At 41.3% G+C, this 22,952-nt stretch overlaps 1 protein-coding gene and 1 long non-coding RNA gene across 6 annotated transcripts in view; both read right to left on the bottom strand.

Moving 5' to 3' along the window:
• Nucleotides 1–22,952, bottom strand: part of LOC105473556 (shisa family member 6) — a 333,829-nt gene that overhangs the window by 250,399 nt on the left and 60,478 nt on the right. The gene's annotated exons all lie outside the window — the stretch shown is intronic.
• LOC139359442 (uncharacterized) lies at nt 842–21,016 on the bottom strand. Its single transcript, XR_011615385.1, has 3 exons — nt 19,809–21,016; nt 19,463–19,552; nt 842–930 (listed from the first exon to the last, which is right to left on the bottom strand). It is a non-coding gene; the product is annotated as an uncharacterized lncRNA (long non-coding RNA).

The raw sequence follows: 22,952 nt of genomic DNA, 5'->3' as shown, positions 1-22,952 counted from the left end.
CCCTCAATCATTTTATTTGTTATAGCCCTCCTTCTGCATTTGACATTTTGAGATCTGGGATCCAGATTTCAAGCTGCAGCAAAAAGTAAATGAAACATAAGTGCTTTGTATCATATGTAAATTATATCTCAATAAAGCTGTTTACAAAAGCAAAAGAGGCTCAAGTACAGCTGAGACTGTGGATGAGGGGACTACACCCATGCTGAGGTCCCTGTAGCATAAGGGAAGGAAAGGGGTCATTGGCGTGCTACAGCCTGGACCGGGAGAGCAAAGCCTACAGGTTGAAGTCCCAGCTCGACCACGAAGTATCATGTATCATGTATTGTTATTATTTTATTTATTCGTTTATGAGACAGAGTCTCGCTCTGTTGCCCAGGCTGGAGTGCAATGGCGCGATCTCGGCTCACTGCAACCTCTGCCTTCCAGGTTCAAGCGATTCTCCTGCCTCAGCCTCCCGAGTAGCTGGGATTACAGGCATGCACCACCATGTCCAGCTAATTTTGTATCTTTAGTAGAGACGGGGTTTCTCCACGTTGGTCAGGCTGGTCTTGAACTCCCAACGTCAGGTGATCCACCCGCCTCGGCCTCCCAAAGTGCTGGGATTACAGGCATGAGCCACCGCGCCCGGCCCATGTTATTATTATTATATGTATCTGATTGTTATGAGGACGGTGACCTTGAACAATCCTTTCTCTTTGTCTCAGGTTCCTTATTTGTATCATAAAGGAAGTTGGATGAGATGAGAGCCAGCTTTCTATTATTCTTTGGTTTGGGAATTATTTTAAGACAAGCTAATGAAGTTTAGATAAAATTAGAACGATGTGAGATTTAAAGAACTCACCCTGTTCTCAGTGATAGATTAAGGAACAGAATGGAATTCCACGTTCTTTTGTGAACTTGCTTGCTGAAGGACTTGTGAAACATTTGGTCCTGTGGGCATAGGATGGGAAGACTAGTTAACCTGACCCGAAAAGAATTTTTCAAGAAACTAATGTCAGTGAATCACTCCTTTCTTCCCCTAGTTTAACTCTTTCTTTCTCTCGAACTTCAAACCTTAGGGAACCCTTAAATTCTAAAGAAAAATCTCAAAATTTTCTTCTCAAATAAGCACCCTACTGACACCCACTCTTCCATCTCCCACTCAACGCAGCCTTTAAAGAATGAATGTAGTTCCACATTTCTTTTGTAGGAGCCTGAAGATACTTGATAAATGCACTCAAATAGAAATCCAGCATTTCACATTCAGATCAACCCATGTGTGCATACAAGAAATTCTCCAACATGGATCAAATATACTGAATTAGTACCCCTAAGAAAAGAATGATTTTTTGCAAATTAATTAATACAAGTTAGGTTTTTGATTCTAGTATAACTAAAAAGGAATTGTATGCCAGTATCTCAAGTACTCAGCATGTCCTTCACAACTTTTCTGTAAATCTCATACTGTTCTAAGTTAAGATTATTTTAAGAGAAAAATCATAGGAACTCAAAGATATAGATAACATTTAAAAATTAAGGGCAAGGCAAAAGAGATGTTTTCAGATAAATACAAGTTAAGAGAATCTATCACCAGCAGATTCACTCTGTAAGAAATTGTAAAGAAATTTCTTTCTACTAAATGGAAATGAAGCCAAGGGGAAACCTGAATATCTAGGTGAGGAAAACAAGTCCTGGAAGTGGTAAATACATAGATAAATACAAAAAACTGGTTTTCTTTCTTTTTTTACATTCTTTAATTGATTGAAAAAAAGGTGAAACAATGTGGAGTGGGGCTTAGAACATACGTAAGAGTAAAACTTATGTCATCAATAGACAAAGGATGGAAGCGATATAAGAAGGATAATATTGCTGAAAAAACTTTACATTGTACATGAAAATAATGTTAACTCATAGTAATGGTAGATACTGATAAATTAAAGAGACATAATCCCTAGAGCAACCACAAAAAGAGTTGTTTGAATTTAAACAACTTAAGTTTTAAATTACTTTAAAAGCCTATAGAAGAGGGGTGTCCAATCTTTTGGCTTTTCTGGGCTGCAATGGAAGAAGAAGAATTGTCTTGAGCCACACATAAAATACACTAACACTAACAATAGCTGATGAGCTGGAAAAAAAAAATCACAAAAAACTCTCAATGTTTTAAGAGAGTTTAAGAATTTGTGTTGGACCGCATTCAAAGCCGTCCTGGGCTTCATGCAGCCTGTGGGTCACAGGTTGGACAAGCTTGTTATAGAAGAAATGGAATCCAAGCAAAGAACAAAACAACAACAGAAGCAAAAACTTGATTAGCCTAAAAAGGATCAACAAAGAAACAAAAAACCGAGGGACCAGCTAGAAAACAAATAACAAGATAGTAGATTTAAATTCAACTATATAAATAATTACATTAGATACAAGTTGAGTAAAACAGTGCAATTAAAAGGCAAGGATTGTGAGACTAGCTACAAAAACAAGACCTATCTATATGCTTTTGTAAATTGCTGCTTTTTAAAAATAAAGTCACAGACAAGCTGCCAGTAGAAGGATGCAAATAATCTACCATGCAAAATCTCAAATCCCTGACCAATATTGTTGGTTGCCAATCCAGAATTCATTCTCATTGCTTTTCTTGTTTGCCTGCCTTTCCTAAAGAAGATGGAAATGTTAACCATTCACTGTACTAGCCTCTTTTGCAGCTAAGAGTGGCCATATAATCTAGTTCTGGGGTAGAGATGTGAACAGAAATTTCCCAACACTGCATTAGCTTTCCTGATACATATGATACATATAGCTAAAATCCTATATCTCCATTAACCCTACCTTGACTATAAAAGTGATACATGGCACTATCGTAGATATCTTGTGACATGAGGATCAAGGCCAATACAATGACAAGGATGCTGGCTAGTATATCACTGAGCTGCTTCATAAATACTTCATCCCTCTTATTTGGTGAGAAAAATATACGCCACTTTGTTCATGTGATATTAAGTAGGTATTTAGTGTTTTAAAACAGCAATCCAAATTTCTAAGTTTCATACAGACATGAAAGAGCATTTTCTTGAATCTACATCTATATATGATCTGTCTGGCATCACATTTCCCACCCTGCATTATACTCAGATGATACATTTTCACAAAATTTTGATTCTTTGGAGAACAAGGTATGTCACACTCATATATGAGTTCTCTGCCTCCTGAAGGCATTATTATGTCACACAAAAGAAGAGGATGGGGGTTCTAAAAATGAGTGCTTCTCACAGATGTCCCTTTAGTTGCCTATGTTTTGCTCCTGCTGCTGCTGCTCCTCTTCCTCCTTGGTTTCTTTCTTTCTTTCATTTTCTTTTTCTCTCTCTCTCTTTTTTTTTTTTTTTTGATGGAGTTTTGCTCTTGTTGCCTAGGCTGGAGTGCAATGGCACAATTTCGGCTCACTCCAACCTCCACCTCCCGAGTTCAAACAATTCTCCTGCCTCAACCTCCTGAGTAGCTGGGATTACAGGTGCCCACCACCACGCCCAGCTAATTTTTGTATTTTTAGTCGAGACAGGATTTCACCATGTTAGCCAGGCTGGTCTCAAACTCCTGACCTCGTGATCCGCCCGCCTCAGCCTCCTAAAGTGCTGGGATTACAGATGTGAGCCACCGCACCCAGCCTCTTCTCTCTCTCTTATACCAGCCCCAACCCCCATGCACAAACACCAGGGAATTACAGACTGGGGAATTAAGACCTATTACTTCCCAATTTCTCTGAAACAGCTTATTTGTCACTTGATGTTAAGCATCAAAGAGTTATACCAATATACCCAAAAGAGTCGAGATACAACTAAGGTTCAGAATAGTTTTCTTCACTATGTCCACATAAATCATTGAAAATATTTACTTAAGAAACAGAAGACTTCTGCTCCAACAGCCTACATTAATTTCCTCATTCCCTGAATGCCAGTTCATGTATTAAACATGAAGTATTTACTATATTTCAGAACCCTAGGGACACAAAAAAGAAACAGCCACTGATTTTCTCTTTCAAATGCTTTAGAACTTTTCCAAATTCTTGTCTTCTAGTTTTCTTTTTAAGCAATCTGCTGTCATAATTGTTTTAACACTGCAGTACTGTGACCTTTTTACACGTACTTTCCACGTTACTTAACCGAATTGATAAGAAAAAGAACAGAAACCTCCTCATGTCTATCTCCAATGACTAGCAACGTAGTTCTCACTTCATGTTAGCTAAACACTTTAAGGAACTGGATACATTTTGAATAGTGTTTATATCCTCAAAAAGGGGGAAATAGAAGAATCTGAATAATCATAAAGCTATTATGTTATCATTTTCCTTCAATTTGTAAAAGAAAGCTAGTCAAATATGACTTATTTAGATGGTTAGAGTACTAATTTTAAAAGTAAAGCAATCCACATTTGCAACTCTTCAAGGAGAACAGCAGCATGAAAAAGATGTATCAGAGGGAACCAACTAAAGAATCCCTGAAAGTAGAGTGAACTCAAGAAACAGAAAACAACTTTAAAACAAGTAAAATTAGTTTTTTCAGAGACCTTTGAGAGATTATTATACCAGACACAACCATACACTCTTATTAATAAGAAATACAGTCCAGGTGTGGTGACTTACAGCCATAATCTCAGCACTTTGGGAGGCAGAGGCAGGTGCATCACCTGAGGTCAGGAGTTCGAGACTAGCCTGGCCAACATGGTGAAACCCCATCTCCACTAAAAATACAAAAATTAGCCAGGTATGGTGGCACATGTCTGTAATCCCAGCTACTTGGGAGGCTGAGGCAGGAGAATCGATTGAACCTGGGAGGTGGAGGTTGCAGTGAGCAAGATCATGCCATTACACTCCAGCCTGGGCAACAGAGTGAGGCTCCATCTCAAGGAAAAGAAGAAGAAGAGGAAGAAGAAGAAGAGGAAGAGGAAGAGGAAGAGGAAGAGGAAGAGGAAGAGGAAGAAGAAGAAGAAGAAGAAGAAGAAGAAGAAGAAGAAGAAGAAGAAGAAGAAGAAGAAGAAGAAGAAATAATAATAATAATACAGGTCTTAGAAAATAAAATATAATAAAGACAAAAACCAGTGAAGAGTTGGATACTAGAATAGATCAGGTTGAAGTACAAATTAATAGACTCTAGCCAAAAGGATAACAGATCCAAATTGAGAGAGAAAAGTTAAAAGCCACTGCAGATAGTTTGAGCAAAATCGAATATCCTTCTAATGAGAATTCTAGGAGCAGAGAAAGAAAAGGACGGAATGAAAAAAAATCCAAAATCACTTACATAATGAAGACACTGAATACCTTATGAAGATATTCGTCATTTATTCCTCCAAAAATTCAAGCATTTAATAGACATTTATCGAATGCAAAGGACGATGGTAGGTACTGCATATGCAATGAAATACAAAAGCAGACACAGTCCCTGCTCTCATAGAGCTTACGGTAGTAGGAAAAATAGATATTATACCCAAACACATATGTACATACATAAAATGCACTTCTGCCGTTCTGATAAGAGCAACCAGGAACCAGTAAATGGCGTTATAGCAGGGCAAGCCAGGAGGGTGCCCAGGCAGCAAGTCAGGGAAGCAGTGGTCAGGTTCACATTGAAAGGGCCTCCTAGGGTGTGGCGGATGGTACATGTGAAGACAGCATTCTAAGAAGAGGGAACAGCTTGTACAAAGGCCCTGTGGCTTGGTACATGAAGAAGCTAAAAGAGGCCTAGTGAGGTGGGAGCTCACAAGACAAGGAAATAAATGAAATATGTAAATCCCAAGTAGAAAAAGCAAATATTGCCAGTTTCCAAAAAGCAAGACTAAAGGCAGTTACAAGGAGAGATTAGTATTATACTTCCCAGCTGCAAAACTAGGTGTCATAAAACAATGGAACAATGATTTTGAAGTGTTGAAGTTCAGATAATTTGAATCTAATTTCAACGTGCTAAAGAATTAATGCTCCATTTTTTTCTTGTGATAATAGCACTGTGGTTATATTTTCAAAAAGTGCCTTTGTCTTTTTGTCTTTCAGAAATACATAAAAAATTTACTATTTATGGATGAAATTATATGATGTCTGTGATTTGCTGCAAAATAATCCAATGCAGAAGTGTAATAATCCAGGTGGAGTGAGTGGCAGGGACAGGTCAGATAAGCCAAGAATGGCTGAGGCATAAGTACAAAGGGTTTACCTTACCAATCTCCATATATCTGTATTTGTCTAAAATTTTGCTCTAATAAAAAAGTTAACAAAAAGAATTAAAATAATTATACCTAGAATAATAAAGAATTTTTTCAGAAATATAAACACTCCTAGAATTTACCAACCAAATATTCAATCTGTTTTTAAAAAGGAAAGATGACTCTACCAAAATAGAAACAAAAATAAAAGCAAAAGTAGTAAAGAAAGGAGGGAGGGAAGAAAGGAAGAAAAACACGCAGACAGACAGGCACCCAAGTAAGCAAGCAAAACAAAAACAAAGTCTAACAAAACAAAATCTAAATAATTATTTAAACTGCGATTGTGAAATGCAATTCAATTATTTTAAAAGAATTCCTAAGAAGTAAAAACAACCAACCAACCACTAAATATACATGTGTGTATTTAGGTATATATATATAAATAAAATGATACAGAAAAGCAGAAAAAGTACTGAACAAAGATAAACTATATGTTTATGATCAATAAGAAATCAGGACTATAAATATTAGGTAACAGACAATACAAGGCAAAAAAAAAAAAGCATCAAAACAGATAAAAACAAATACTACATTTTGGTAAAAACGATAAACCAAAGTAAGCAATCATAAATTTTTTTGAATAAAAATAAAATACAATAGAGAAACATTTAAAGCAAAATTCAAGAAAATAAAAGAGAGTCTGGCAAAACTACAATTATGACAAAAGACATAACTAATTCACTAAGGTTTTTAAAATATAAAGCCAAATAATAAATAAGATATATAAATTATACACAAAACAGGTAGCCATATAAACGTAAAATATGTATTTTCCAAACATCTATAAAACATTTAGAAAAATCAGTCATTAAGCCAGAAAAAAGATATCAATAAGCCTCTCAATGTAGAAATGGTAACAAGAGCTCATTCTCAAATTAAAATACATGTTAGTGAGTAACGGCCAAAATAATAATTGTCTGGAATATTTTCTAATGTAAACATAAAAACTCTTCTAAGTAATTTTTATGTAAAAAAGGACATTGAGCTAAAATTATACATCATTTAAGAAATAATAAAACAAAATCCTGCTATATTTCAAAGTCTAGGTGACGTGGCCAAAGTCTAACTCAAAGAAAAAGTTACCACCTTATCTGCATTTGTGAGAAAATAAGAATGAACACTAAGTTAAGCCTACATAAAAGAGAAGGATGGGCCAAGTGTGGTGACTCACGCACTTTGGGAGGCCGAAGTGGGTGGATCACTCGGTTAGGAGATCTAGACCATCCTGGCTTACACGGTGAAACCCCATCTCTCCTAAAAAATATAAAAAATTAGCCAGAGGCATGGTGACATGCACCTGTAATCCCCATTACTTGGGAGGCTGAAGCAGGAGAATCACTTGAACCCAGGAGGCAGAGGTTGCAGTGAGCCAAGAACGCACCACTGCATTCCAGCCTGGGCAACAGAGCAAGACTCCGTCTCAAAAAAAAAAAAAAAAAAGGAGCGACAGAGAGAAGGATGGAACTAATAGAAATGCAAGGAGATTCCCATTGAATACAAGAAAAAAAAAAGACCTGAAAATCACATCCAAACCTTGTTTACTGAAACACTGGGAAAACTGGTCTTAGCTAAAGAAAGTAAACTCACATGAGCGCACACAACATCAGGAATGGCACAGCAAAAGTAACAAGAGTTACTGTGAAAACTTTACAACTAATTTTTTTTTAAACTCTATGTTCAACTTTATATCAATAAATTCCAAACATTAGATAAACTAGACAAAGTTAGCTCAGGATATAATGAAAATTAATGGGTCAGTAGCAATGAAGATAATGAGCAGGCAGGCAAAGAGCTACTTTACTCAAAATGCACCAGATCATCTGATGATGGAGTTTGATACCACTTTTAAATAACGCATATCACTTTTGTCATTTAAACCACTTCAGAGCATAAAAAATGGTTAACAAAAAATTCAGTGTTTTTTAAGTCTAGATGATAAAATGTCTTGTAACAAATATACGGGAAATCTCAGAACTCTATGTTTGGCTCTCATACCTAAACCAAACCAAATTTTGATGGGGAAAAATCTGAATAAAATGTTGGCAAACAAATTCTCAGTGTAGTAATACAATAAAGCATCAAGGCCAAGGTGAAATAATTCTAGGAATTCAGGGAAAGTTCAAGAATGGAAAATCAAAATACGTTATATAATTCATGACGTTAAAAAAAGAACTATCGTATGATCAAAGTGCAGAATAAGTTATTTTTTTAAATCATTTTTTAAAATGTCAGTTTTGTAATCTGAAAAGTCACTTTTCAGTAAAAAGCCATTTTTTGGTAACCTGTAAAGATTAACTTAGTGATGAGTCCCAAAAGACATTTCTATAAGGGGTGCCTGTTACCACTATATTTCTCTTTTTTTAAAGAGGTCGGAATCAATGTAATAAGAAAAAAAGAGTAGGAGAAATAAATATTGAAATACAAGAGGCATAGCTGTCATTTTTTTGTAGGTGGTATGATAGTTTACTTATAAAATCCAAGGCAGTCAACTGAACCACTATTAAAACTAGTAAGAAAATTCAATAAAGTTACAGAAAAACACACAAAAATCAATAACTTTCCCACATACTGGCAAAATCCAATGAAAAATAACTCCATTTATTTAATAAGAAAAATGATAAAATGCCTTGTAATAAACACAAGAGGAGGATTGAAAACTGAAAATTTTGCCAAAGGGACAAGAAGGAAAGTATGAATAACTGAAAAGACATACTTCTGGATACAAAAACTCAAGATGTTTAAAATGTCAATTTACCCCACATTAAGCTGTGAATTCCATTCATGTCCCCTTAAAATATCATTGATTTATTTAAAAATAAAACTTGAACAAACTGATTCTAGAAGTCATAAAGAAAAGTGGATGCACATGAACAACCAGAAATATTTTGTGAAAGAATCTGATGAGGTGTGATTTACACTTCCAGACATCAAAATGGATTATAGAGCTCCAATTAAAAAAAATGAGCAAGGGCCAGGTGCGCTGGCACGCCCCTATAGTCCCAGCACTTTGGGAGGCTGAGGCAGGTGGATCACCTGAGGTCAGGATTTCGAGACCAGCCTGGCCAATATGGTGAAACCCCATCTCTATTAAAAATACAAAAACAATTAGCCAGGCGTGGTAGTGGGCAGCTGTAATCCCAGCTACTTGGGAGGCTGAGGCAGGAGAATCCCTTGAGCCCAGGAGGCAGAGGTTGCAGTGAGCCGAGACTGCACCACTGCACTCAAGCCTGGGCAACAAGAGTGAGACTCCGTCTCAAAAAACAAACAAAAAAGCAAAACAAAACAAAACAGTACGGAATGATGTAAAGGTACACACTGAACATATATAACATATATATGTTCACGCACACATACATATATAAAAAACTTAGTTTCCTACCTTATTTATAGACCAAAGTAATTTACAGATTCATTTTAAAATCTAAGGGTTTTTTCTCCCAATATAGACATTGAAATAAAAAAAAACATGCAAGCATATTTTATAAATTTGCAGAGGGGAAGCTCTTCCTAATATGACAAAAATAAATTACTCGGCACCAATAAAGGAAAAAATGAACAAATCCAACTTCATGAAAATTTAAAATGTTAATACTTCGAATCATGAAATAGGTTATAACCAACTGTGGAAAAATATTTGCAACTCTATATAGTAACCAGAATGTATCTATTTTCTAAAATACCCCTAAAGACCAATAAAGAAACAACAGAACAGTCTGTCAGTTTGGTCCACAGGGTTGTCAGTTACAGCAGCGCAAAGAGTTCAGTTTGGGACTCTCTGAGCTGTTCACTGAAATTATCACAACCCACTCTCTAGTTTCACTGACTTCCAGATACCTCTTTTGCCTCTCTACAGTCTATTCTATGCACAGTTGTAAAAGACTTTAGTATATCTTTATTTTCAATAGCATTACATCATTCTCTACCTAAAAACCTTCAGGGGCCGGCCATCCAGCTCTGGTCCTTCTCTCTCTCTCCGTCTTCATCTTCCTCATCTCTCCTCCAGCATCACCAGGCTCTGGACTTGCTGGTCTTCCCTAATCTCCCTGAGTTCTCAGGAAGATAGCAGACATTGTTGCTGCTGTTTGGAAGGCTTGGCAACACCACCTCAATTTCCCAGTTCTCAGCTCACCCTGTTGACCTGGCTGACTCCTCCACAGCCTTCAAATTCCTGCTTAAATGCCACCTCCCCAGAGAGGACTTCCCAAAAGGTCACAATTAAAAGAGATGCCCCTTTTAATTTCTAGTTTAGCTTCCACATACAGTTCCCACCTTCATAGTTTGTTTCCAACTTGCAATAATTGTGTCTGTCTGACTACTTATTTCTGGATATCATGTCCCTAGAATACCTTTACTAGGACAGGGAAAATAATCCATCTTGTTCACTTTTCTATCCTTAGCAGCTAGAGGAATTCACAGTATGTAGAAGGGATTCAAAATATTGTTGAATTTAAAAAGGGGGGGGGAGAAAAATAATATGAATAAACTATTCATAGAAGAAATATAAGTGGTATTAAACACATGAAAAGAAAAGCAAACTAAATAACAGTGAAATACAATTTTTAAAACTCTCTCAGATTGGAAAAATAGAAAAATTCTTAATATTCAGGGTTATGGAAGTTATAGAGAGAAGTGCACTATCAGATACTGCATGAGTATATACTAACCCAATCATTTTGGAGGCAGTTTGACTTTTTAAAGTGGTGTGCTATGATCAGATAGAATTGATTTGAACTGGCTTACAAGGGTCTGTAGTTAAATATTCAAGAATAGTTTTTAGAGGAGTTGGTAGCTTGAAATTGCCCATGGTGGGAATTTTTACACCAGGGAAACTGGCAAATGGTACAAATCAAATGGTGGTTTTTGTTTTTTTGTTTGACAGAGCTTATAAGCACATTAATGCCTTTACCTATAAAAAGAAAAAATGGGAATGATTTTGATCTAGCATTCTATACAAATTTTGCACAAGTGCACAAGGAGAATATACATTTTTTTTAAAAAAAAGTGGCAACCTGGATGCCTATACCCTCACTGGTAGGAGAATGATTTGATACATTCATTCCATATTATAAAATGGCCATTTAAAAAGAATGAAATAGAACTGTGGATACTGCCATAGCTTATTGCTGAATAAAAAAATTGTGAGGACACCTCTGATATTACTTCATTTTGACAAAACCATATATGCTTATATTGTTTTCTATGTGTTTGGACAAGGTTTATTTGGATGATTTCTCTTAAAGGTAGTGATCCCTTTGGACAACAAAGGAATCATTGATCTAGGAGTGAAAAAGGAGGTGGGTGGTACATTTTGCTTTTTATTCTATTCATTTATAGATGACGTGCATTTTCAAAGAAACAGATATTATTTTCAGAAAAATACAACCTTAAGTGACTTTTGTATTAAAGCGGCAATCAAATTGACTAATTAAAAACCATAACAAACAATGAGAATAATACATAGCAAAAATTACAAAATGTGGAAAGGGTTGTAATAAGAAGGAAATTCATAGCTTTTTATAATTTAGTAATTAAAAAACATGATAATTAATTAAGCTCTCAACACAGTATATTAGATAATAAAACTTAGGGAAATGAAGAGAAAAGGATTAATGGATAAAAGTGGCAATTAATACATTTAGAAAACATCAAAAACTGTAAGTAATAAATAAGTCCTAAACTCAGTTCTGTGGAAAAAAAAAAAGTAAAGCGTTACAATTTCTGACATATTTCATCAACAAAAGAAAAAATATCAGCTGGTGTGGTGGCTCACACCTGTAATCTCAGCATTTTGGGAGGCCGAGGTGGGCGAATCATGAGATCAGGAGTTCGAGACCAGCCTGTTCCAACATGGCAAAACCCCATTTCTACTAAAAATACAAAAATTAGCCAGGCGTGGTGGCGTGTACTTGTAATCCCAGCTACTCGGGAGGCTGATGCACAAGAGTTGCTTGAACTCGGCAGACGGAGCTTGCAGTGAGCCAAGATCACCCCACCGCACTCCAGCCTGGGCAACAGAGTGAGACCCTGTCTCAAAAGAAAAAAGAAAAAAAAAGAAAAGAAAAAAGAAAAAAAAATCTAAATATCTAGCTAGCTATCTCTATCAATATGAAGACGTCATTAACAATGCAGAGATTAAAATTCATCAGAGTAGTTATATGAAAATGCCAATAAAATGGGTGTGCTATTTTTTAAAGTATAATTTTAAAAACCGTAAAACACTGTTGATTATGAAAGAATTTCCCAACTTTGTTCCCCCACAAAAGAGGTTTTGAAGCTTCAAGGAATGTCTTATTGCTGTTTAGGAAAAAAGAGGTAAGCATTCCAATTCATTGGACTAGTACTGTGTTACAACAGATTTGTAAAACGTTTTACAATGCATTTTACTAGTATAGCCATGACTCCAAGACCTGCCACATTATATAATAACAAACAAGAAAACCTCACCTCCATAAATGCAAAGATTCCAAAGAAAATACTTAGTTTCCTGTCCACACAGTAGCCAGAGGTGATCTTTTTTTTTTTTTTTTTTTCCCAGACAAAGTCTTGCTCTGCCTCCCAGGCTAGGGTGCAGTGGTGCGATCTCGGCTCACTGCAACCTCCGCCTCCCAGGTTCAAGCAATTCTCCTGCTTCAGCCTCCTAAGTAGCTGGAATTACAGGTGCATACCACCATGCCCGACTAATTTTTTTTTTTTTTTTTTTGAGACGGAGTCTCGCTCTGTCACCCAGGCTGGAGGACAGTGGCGCGATCTCGGCTCACTGCAAGCTCTGCCTCCTGGGTTCACACCATTCTCCTGCCTTAGCCTCCTGAGTAGCTGGGAACACAGGCGCCTGCCACCACATCCGGCTAATTTTTTCTATTTTTAGTAGAGACGGGATTTCACCACGTTAGCCAGGATGGTCTCCATCTCCTGACCTCGTGATACGCCTGCCTCAGCCCCCGAAAGTGCTGGGATTACAGGTGTGAGCCACCGTGCCCAGCCTAATTTTTGTATTTTTAGTAAAGACCAGGTTTCACCATGTTGGTCAGATTGGTCTCGAACTCCTGACCTTGTGATCCGCCCACCTCAGCCTCCCAAAGTGCTGGGATTACAGGTGTGAGCCACCGTGCCTGGCCCAGAGGTGATCTTTTTAAAGCGTAACTATGATCATGTCTCTTCCTTGCCCCTAACCCTCTAAGAGCTTCCTATCTCATTTAGAATAAAGTCTAGAGCTTTCCTCCGGCCCCCGAGGTCTTTCATAATGGGCTCTAGTGACCCCATTTCTTCCGTCTCCTCATGCTCCTTCTGTTCCAGCCATTGAGGACTCCTTGATGTTTCTCAAACAACTCAACTGCAGGCCAGTCTCAGGGCTTTGCATTCTCTGACTTTGTTGTTTCTTGACCACCCTGAGCAGCAATTTTGATCATCTTATATCCCCTCACCTGCATTATTTCCCTTCATACTGTTTGCCATTATGTGAAGTTATACAAGGCACTCAGTTATCTACTGACTGTCAACAGCCTTGAGTTGACAGCAGTATTATGACACACATGTAAACAGATTTTGCTCATTCTGGTAGTCTCAACCCTAAAACAGTGCCTGGCACACAATGTTATTATGAATTTGAATATTTGTTTACCTCCTCAAGTCAAGACAGCATAAAAATAAAGTGCATAATGGAGACTGTCCATCCCAATCCATTCTCCCCATCTTCTATGGTATGAGAACTGCAGCCTGACACACATGGCTAGCCAGACACACTCCCTTTCCCAGCCTCCCTTGCTGTCAGATGTGGCCATGAGCCTAGGATCTCACCTAAGAAAGGTGAATAAGTACCGTGAGCCACTTCTGGGCTGAGGCCTGAAAGGTGCTGGAGGTACTCATGCTGAAGCCCAGCTTTGGCCATGCAGCTGAGGACAATGCCTCAATATGTGAGTGAATGAATGACTAAATCCTTTTTCTTGACACTTCTATTCCAGGTTTGAAAATGGGGAAAGGAAATCCAAAATCAAGATAAACCACAGAAATCTCTCCATACAGGAAGAACCTTAAAAGAGAAACAAGCACTTTCTCTAAAGTGAGCTGCCAAAGTTATCACACAAAGGCAGGGCAGAGCAAATGCTTGCATAGGGAACATCTATCTACTTGATTTAATAAAGAGCTAAAGTTATTGACAAACCACTCTGTAAATTACTGATGATGCCTTAGAGTATGGCCACTGAACAGAATTCAGTTATCACTCACAAGAGGGTAAAAATCTAACATCACAAGTTAAAACACTGAAGCATCAGAAAGTAAGAGAACAAAAAAGGAAAAGCAGGGAATGACCCAATCCAGGTTCTCAGGTTATCTTCCTGCCTCCAAAAGAAGAAACACAACAGATTGGCCACTGATAAGATGGATCACCTACAGAATAGATACAGGATCCACATGAGAAACAATCAAATTCATTGACTGACATTATTACAGAAAACAAGTTGCAATTAGACCCAACTAGTCACTCATTCTCCCTAAAGGATAAAGGCCAGTTCTGTATAACCTCTGCCAGCAAACACTTGCTTCATGTGGACTGGGGTGTGTTGGCTTCAGCCTGTCATCCCAGTTACTTGGGAGGCTGAGGCAGAAGGATCCTTGGAGCCTAGGAGTTCAAGACTAGCCTGGGCAGCATAGCAAGACCCCATCTCTAAAATGATTTTTAAAATTGGCTAAGCATGGTGGCATGCACCTGTAGTCCCAGCTACTTGGGAGGCTGAGGGAGGAGGATTGCTTGAGCCTAAGAGTTTGGGGCTGCAGTGAGCTAGAATAGTGCTACTGCATTCCAGCCTGGGTGACAGAGCAAGACCCTGTCTCAAAAAAAATTTAGAAAGCCACGGGGATAATTTGTGCTCCACTGGCAGTGCCCAATCTTTGGAAGTTTAGTATCTGGTGAAAGTATGAAACAAATAGCCTACAGGTTTACTGAACTAATTTGTCACTGTGCCTTCCAGTCTGACTCTGAAAGGTTGCCTGTTCTTCCCTTTACATAACAAAGCATTTTCTTTAGAGCTGTTGCCTGCATCGCAGCCACCGAGCATGGAGAGATTCCCCTGTGGATACTTACCCAACAGAACTCAAGTATTGGCTGCAGCCTGAGCCCTGGGCAAAGATCAGCTGTGAGATCGCAGAGTTTCTTTATTAAAGAACAAATCATGCTGGACAAACTTGATTGCTTTTTGGATCAGCTTGTGAAATGAGGGGGGGCTTAGCGAACGGAGCCGATCACAGTATCTGGGGTGTTTAGTGAGTTATTTAATAAAGCACTCTGGAAGTTGTACTGGGAAGTCTGAGGTATTGTAGCCTTCGGCAGAGGGGAAAAGAGAAAGCTCCCTTGGTATCCTTGGATGTAGAAGGGAGAAAATCGTGCTCCTGCCATTTCCAGGAGAAGTCAATTTGCCGCATTCCTGTGCACATATGAGGTTCGGAGCTGGGCAGAGGCAGATGTTTATGTGTTTGGGGAGGTGGGATCACCCTGATGGAATTCTGGCAGTTCGCTTCTTTAGCTGTGCCTTCTCCACCCAGACATTTCTGCCTGTTACATGCCCACCCTCCTGAATAGAAATTGTGAAAAAGTCAAAACACTAAGTGAAATTCAGGGCAAATGGTCTGTCCCTCTGGACTGTAGGTTTCTCATCTCTAAAATCAGAGATTGGGACAGGATTTCTAAAGGCCCCCTCACCCTGCCCTTCCATGATAGATTTTAGTGACCTGGGCATCGAGCTCCCCAGTGCCCACTTCCTTACCCCACCAAAGTCAGACCATCAGGATAAAAGCTCAGACATCAAACTCCGCTGTATTATTTGGAGGCACTGGAAGAAACTGCCCTTTTTCCAGTACACTCCTTTCATTTGCTTGTTGATGCTAACACTTCTTAGTTATCCTACCTTAAACAGTCTCATCTGTAAAATGAAAGGCTGGGCTGGCATTTCTAAGGATCCTCTAATCCTATCTAAGTAGCAATTTTTGTTATTCAATATCCCTTTACTCACATTACTTTTCTCCATGGCATGTACCATTATGTGAAGTTATACTATGAATTGGAATATCTGTTTACCTCAAGTCAAGGTAAACTTCACGGGAGCACAGACTTTAGGCAAACAGCATGAATGACGCAGAATGCTCAATGTCCATCCCAATCCATTCTCCCCATCTTCCATGGTAGGAGAACGATAGCCTGACACACAGGTGGCCAGACACACACTACATTCCCCAGCCTCCCTTGCTGTTAGGTGTGGCTATGTGCCTAAGAGCTCAACTAAGAAAGATGAGTAAGTACTGTGAGCCACGTCTGGGCTGAAACCTGAAAGATGACGGACCTGCTTCCTTCCTCTTAACTTTCCTCTTCTGATAAGCTGGAGAATTGACACTGGAACCCAGCTTTGGCTATGCAGACATGGACAATGACTTAATGAAGTCAGAGAAACAATATGGAAGAAACCTACCTCCCCAAACTAATGCACGGAGCAGAGCTCACTGTCAACCTGAAACGCAGACAGTTGTGTGCAATAGTTATCTCAATAGAGCCACTGCATTTGGAGATCTCTTGAGTGGAGCAGCTTAGACTCTCTGGTACAGACAACAGAGTACTAAATATATGGCACCATCTTAAAGGTTATTTTGCAAAGAGATATAGAATAAATAAATTTTTTCCACTGGGAGGTTGGGGGAAACAGGGCTTGAAATGCCATCTGCTTCCATATTCGGAACATCAGGAGATACACTACTTTCTTCAAAGTCTTCCTTCAGAGGCATCCTTTAGGCAAAGATCAACTTAAGTATGTTGCCTTCCCTTTCCACCAACTCCTATGGCTGGTTTTGGATGGACTTCAGACAAGTCACCATGAAAATAAAGGAGATGGCAATAGGTCAAAGAAGCAAAGGATAAAGAAGACTTAAGAGTGATGTCTAAGAAAGAATACTAAGTGCAGTTGTTGGAACATGGAACTGACAGGAAGCAAGTAGACCAGAAGCGCAATAAGTTACCTGTGGGAATTTCTTGCCAAAGAAAGACTGGACCGGGCCTGAAAAAATCTGTGACTGTTCTATGCCTAAAGCCACCGCAGCCCTTATCACATCCAAAAAACAAGCAAGTAACCAAGTTCTCAGACTCCAAAGGGCACGCTCACCAACGCCCACTCAGGTGCAGTCACAGAGGACACACAGGGAGATCCCAAGGATGAATACAGTGGTCACGGTGTATCATGGCCATAAACAAGGGTATGCTTCCCAGAGAGCAGAACCAGGGCCTCAATCAGAAACCTCCTCCACTCTCGAGGCAATGTCTACCCAGCAGAAGCCCATCATTGCTGTGGCCCAGCTCTGTGGCCCTCCTTCCCTTTTCTCAATGGAAAATGTTTTTGTGAATTGTCCAGCTCCGCTCCACCATTGCATACGGTGTGGGGAAGTCTTGGGGAGACGGATGAGGGCTCATGGTGGGGGGAAGGCTGAGATCGCTTACTTTTCTTTTTCAACCTCTGGATCGGGAATCCAGATCTCATGAGAGGAGAACTGCTTAGGATCCAGGGATCCTGACCTAGGTAAGGTCAACCTCATTAGCGGTATATGGTTTGCATTGAATAAGCAACGATTTATAAAGCACTTAGTACACTATCAGCATTCAGTAAAATGAGCTGTTTTGTGAGGTCCTCATAGCTGATGAGGTTTGGTGGGGTTGTTTGCCTTGGGTCAGGGTGGCAGGTGTCCTGTTTGTAAGAAGGGTGTGCACGGCCATCTGGTGTTCAGAGGCACTGACTTTAACAGTGAAGACTAACTGCCCACCAATAATGCCTTTTCCCTTTCTCTGTGGTAATAAAATCGGAGCCTGGCCCACGGCTGGACAGTCCACCCCATCTCCCAGCTTCCCTAGCAGTTGGCCTCCGCTCCGAGACATAAGCAGACGTGATGGTGCCACACGCAGGTGGAGGCTCGGGGCAGGGTGGGCCTGCCTCCTCCACTCTCTGTCATGCCCTGAGGGCTGAGCACAGACTGTTGTGGTCCAGCTTGGACCACAAAGAAAATATTCTGGGTTCCGAGCTTAGGGAATGGCAGAGCCACCCGCAACATCAAACTCAAAGGCTGTTACAAAAGAGAGAAAGAAACTTCCAATTTCTTGATGCATGTTTGAATCTCTTGTCAGAGCAGTTCAGCATGTCATCCCAAGCGGGCTTTATCAGTCAATCCAGCCTGCTGTGCAGCAGCCTGTGAGGGGATCCAGACATTGCAACCTGAACTCGGGCCCTTCTCCCCCCATTTCAGGGGCTCTCCAGCACACGTTGTGATTTGTTTCCATCAGCTTTGCTCCCCCTCTTGCTGTGCATTGCTTATTGATCTCGGAAATGTATTTAAACTCATTGAATCTTGGTTGTCTTACTTGTTGACCACTAAGATGACTTCATGGTTAAAAGGGTTGTACAAAGATCCATGAAGTAGTTAATTTTACTGAATGCTGACAATGTCCTAAGTGCTTCACGAATGCTTGCTGATTCCATGCAAACAGTATACCCTTCATGAGTTGATCTTAGGAGCCCTGCTTTTCGTAAGAGGAAACACAGGCACAAAAGGTGTTCAAGAACTTGCCCAAGGGGACACCACAAGCAGGTGCTATGCTTCACCAGGGATGAGATGTGATGCATGAGGAAGTGCCTCAAAAGGCCCAACACCACAGGCCAGTGTGACATCTAGGCCTGTTTAACTGTGGAAGGACCCTTTGAACAACGTAAAATCAGAACAGCAAAGCTGTGCATCGAAACATATGGCCTGAGGAACTATCACAGCACTGCTTCCGCTTCCCTTTGGTCCTCTTTGACCAACCGGCCACCCAGAAGCCCAGCAGGAAGAGGTCTCTTATGAGTGGCCAAGTGCGGTGAGACCTGCTTGGCACCGAGCCCTCATCCCCACCACCTACCGGGAACAGTTCTGGCAAGTCTCAGGGCTGAGTTTCCCTACACTCCGGCTTGAAGTGTCCCTGGAAAGTTCCCAGAGTTATTTTGGGATTTTCTCTCCTCTCCTCCACACCTCACTGGAACTCCTTCTTTGGCATCATCACTGAAGCAGAGCCCTGAAGGGTGCTGTGGTCCCCACTCATCTCCTCTTCTGATGCTTCCCCAACCTGTGCCCCTCCTCACTTCCTCTCCAGTCAGTCTGCTGCTGGAAAAATACCCTTTCTCTTACCTCCCAGCACCCACCCACCCTTCGCTTCTCTCCGCTGGCTTCCCCCATCACATTTCAGTACCGGGCTTCCCAGGCATCGTTCCTCCCCACCTCACGGGGAAAGGCTCAAGCAGGGGTCGTCATCTTTTGACTGCAGGTGTTGAGATCAAAGCTGTAGGAGGAAAAGGTAGATCTTGAGCCTAGGACATGAGATGCTGTGTGATGATCCTCTCTCTGCTCGTGAAGCTCACATCTTCCTGTTCGCAGCACTTCACGCTGCCGCCCGGCCACCTCCCCAGAGCCTTCGTCCAGCTCCAGGCACTGACCCCTCCAGGGCCCCTCTCACTGGGGCAGGGCAGTTCCCATAGAGCAAAGGGGCCTCTCGGCCAGTCAGGCCCTCCTTACCCACTGGGGACTCTATCGCTCACCAGGAAAGGTGCAAACTACCCAGAGGTTCCCAGGAAAGGGCTTCTATCCTAGAAGGGCTTCCTGATACGGCCTTCTGCTCCATTCGTCTGTGCAGAAACAGTGAGGCCTGAGGAACCCTCACATCTGCTCCTGGACATGGATCCTGTCGGGCCCTGCAGCTTTTGGCACACTGGAAACATGGCCTCTTCTTGGGCACCTGCCCCTCCACTGCTGTACCCACATCAGGCCCACCCTAGAAACACAACTGGAGGAAACACAGAAGCAGGGAGAGCGTGTCCCCACCTTTACCCCCAACTCAACACACTCCCCTGAGGAGTCATCCTCACAATGAGCTTTTGTTATGACCATCCCTGCTGCAGGTATTGAGGGTAGAGAAAGGTCTTTGAGGGACACACATGGCCAACTGGGACTGGGGGCTTGAGAGCACCAGGCCTGATGGCCTCCTTGTTCTCTGTGTGCTGGAGATGGTTCCCCAGGCTCAGTCTTCTGCATGTGGCCTTTTTCTGTATGGCTCTCCTACAGGTGAAAAATCCCATCACCTCATGGCAGCATCAGAGGAGATCACACTCTCACATACACACAACCACACAATCACACAGCCACACTCACAATCACACACAACTGATCGCATATATTCACACACAACCACACATACAGGCATACAACTGCACACAAAACCACACACACGCACTCACAACCAGACACAATCACACACAACCACACACACAACCATGCACAAAACACAACCACACACAACCATACTCACAAGCACACATAACCAATCCATCACATACATTCACAACTATACACACGACCATACAACTGCACATAAAACCACACACATATTCACAACCACAATCACACACCCACACTCACAATCACACTGAATCTTACACACAAAACCACACAAGCACACACACACAACTCCACTGGTAATCACACACAGTCACACACTGATACGTACACACACACAGGCAATCACAATTGTGTATGTATCATACAATCATACAAGCATGTAGGCAGTTCACTGCACTGCACTGGGCTGAGGGCGTCATCACACTACTCAGTCAGATGTCTTTCTTTCCTAGGAGGCATCATACCCCATGCTACAGCCCAGCTTGATGGGAAATGACAAAGCCATCAGCCTTCCATGAAACCCCAGCAGAACCTGCAGGATGTCCGTTTCATCGAGAAACCTCTCATTTCAAACGTGCCCCTCCCCTCCACCTGGATGACTCTCTGCTTCTTCCCCCGCCCCCATATTGTTTCTATAGCAACCTCCGTCCCTGGGTAGGGCTGCTGCTGAGAGCTGCAACCCTTGGGGTCTGCCCTCTTGGCCCCATATGTGAAACGGCTGGATCGCAAGCCATCTTCTTGCTAGGACCTACGTAGGACTTCCAATGTTGGAAGCAAAAGATGGCTTGGATTGATCCAGATGTTTCAGAGGCCACCAATGCACTCAGGCTATTTCCTCAACATCTGCTTCTCTCCCTCTCTCTCTTGCTTTTCAAAAGCTTAGGCCTAGCAAGGAAATGCTTGCCTGTTTCTGGCGCTTTCATGTACCAGATGTACCATCCCCTTATTGCAATAAAATACAGGCAGATGCATAGGTGACCACGTAAAAAATGAGCTGAGGAAAGATCTGGATGTCCCGGGACCTGGATTCTGGCCACAGGTCTGCCACTTTCTAGTGGCTGAACCTAAGGGCAAATTCCTCATCTAAAGAATAAGAACTTCATACTGGACAAATTTAGGAGGTTCCTTCTGGCATAACATTCTGTGGTCTATTTCACTCTCTACAACAACTCCTCAAATTTTGCTGTCTGCAAACTGAGTCTGACAAAATTTGAATTCTTTCAGAAAACTCCAACACAGGTCTACAGTTAAGCTGTAGGCCTCACATAGTTTGGCTGTGCCCCCACCCAAATCTCAATTTGAATTGTGTCTCCAAGAATTCCCACATGTTGTGGGAGGGGCCTGGCAGGGAGGTAACTGAATCATGGGGGCCGGTCTTTCCTGTGCTATTCTCATGATAGTGAATAAGTTGCACAAGATCTGGTGGGTTTATCAGGGGTTTCCACCTTTGCATCTCCTCATTTTCTCTTGCCGCCGCCATGTAAGAAGTGCCTTTTGCCTCCCACCATGATTCTGAGGCCTCCTCAGCCACGTGGAACTGGAAGTCTGTAAGTCTATCTAAATCTCTTTTTCTTCCCAGTCTCTGGTATGTCTTTATCAGCAGTGTGAAGATGGACTAATACAAGGCCCCTAAAGCCAAAACCATGCAAAGGGAGAGGACCTCTACAGCTGACAATTTCCCGTTATGAGAAATCTCTCCTTGAAGGAGTCACACCTGCATTCCCATCCTTTCTACCAGCATGACATTGACTTGGGGATCCACAAGGACACATCTAGATTGCAGGAACGTTCATAGGAAATGCAGCAAGAGTGGGAAGTTTTCTGGAAGCTGCCTCTGACTGGAGGAGGCAGGAAGGAGGGGAACAGCAAGGAGGTCAACTGAAGGACGCCTGGAAGAGGAGAAAGACTCATTCATGCACGGTGCGACCAGACTGGGGAAAGCCTTTATCACAGTTCTCTGGTCAGCACCTTTGCAAAGGAGTGAATTTAGGAAGATATTGACCCAAAGTGCTGCAATCATTTGGACTGGAGCTCATTAGGCCCTAGCAAAGCCCGGGGCCCCCAAAGAACTGGAAAATTAGAAAGACAAATAAAGGTCAATGTACCATCTCCTTATTGCAGTGGAATTATTTACCCACCTGGGGAATTTGATGCCTGGAGAATGTGTAGTTAATGGTCCTGGGGGCTGAAATGCACCCAGAGGATAAACAGTACAGCTTCAACTTGAGAGTCCAATGCTCCCCACCCCAGTACCCACCACTACATCACAGGCTGTTAGGGAGGGAGAATACTAGTGAGGGTTCTAGCTGCATCAAGGGGGTCTGACACTGGGCTCAGCACACGCAGAGAGGATCTGACAGCTAGAAGTAGAAGGTTCACAGTGAAGCTGAGCATGGGACTCCACGCAGCTGTACTGGGGAAGTTCTTTTGCTTCAGGCCTTGCAAAAAACCCTTTAAACATGTTTCCCTTGACTGATATTAAAGGCTGTTTGTTTTCTCTTCTGTAT

This window comes from Macaca nemestrina, chromosome 17, assembly GCF_043159975.1.
Source record: "Macaca nemestrina isolate mMacNem1 chromosome 17, mMacNem.hap1, whole genome shotgun sequence".
Taxonomy (NCBI): domain Eukaryota; kingdom Metazoa; phylum Chordata; class Mammalia; order Primates; family Cercopithecidae; genus Macaca; species Macaca nemestrina.
Note: the sequence above shows the minus strand (reverse complement) of the source record. Positions and strands in the feature narration are given on the sequence as shown.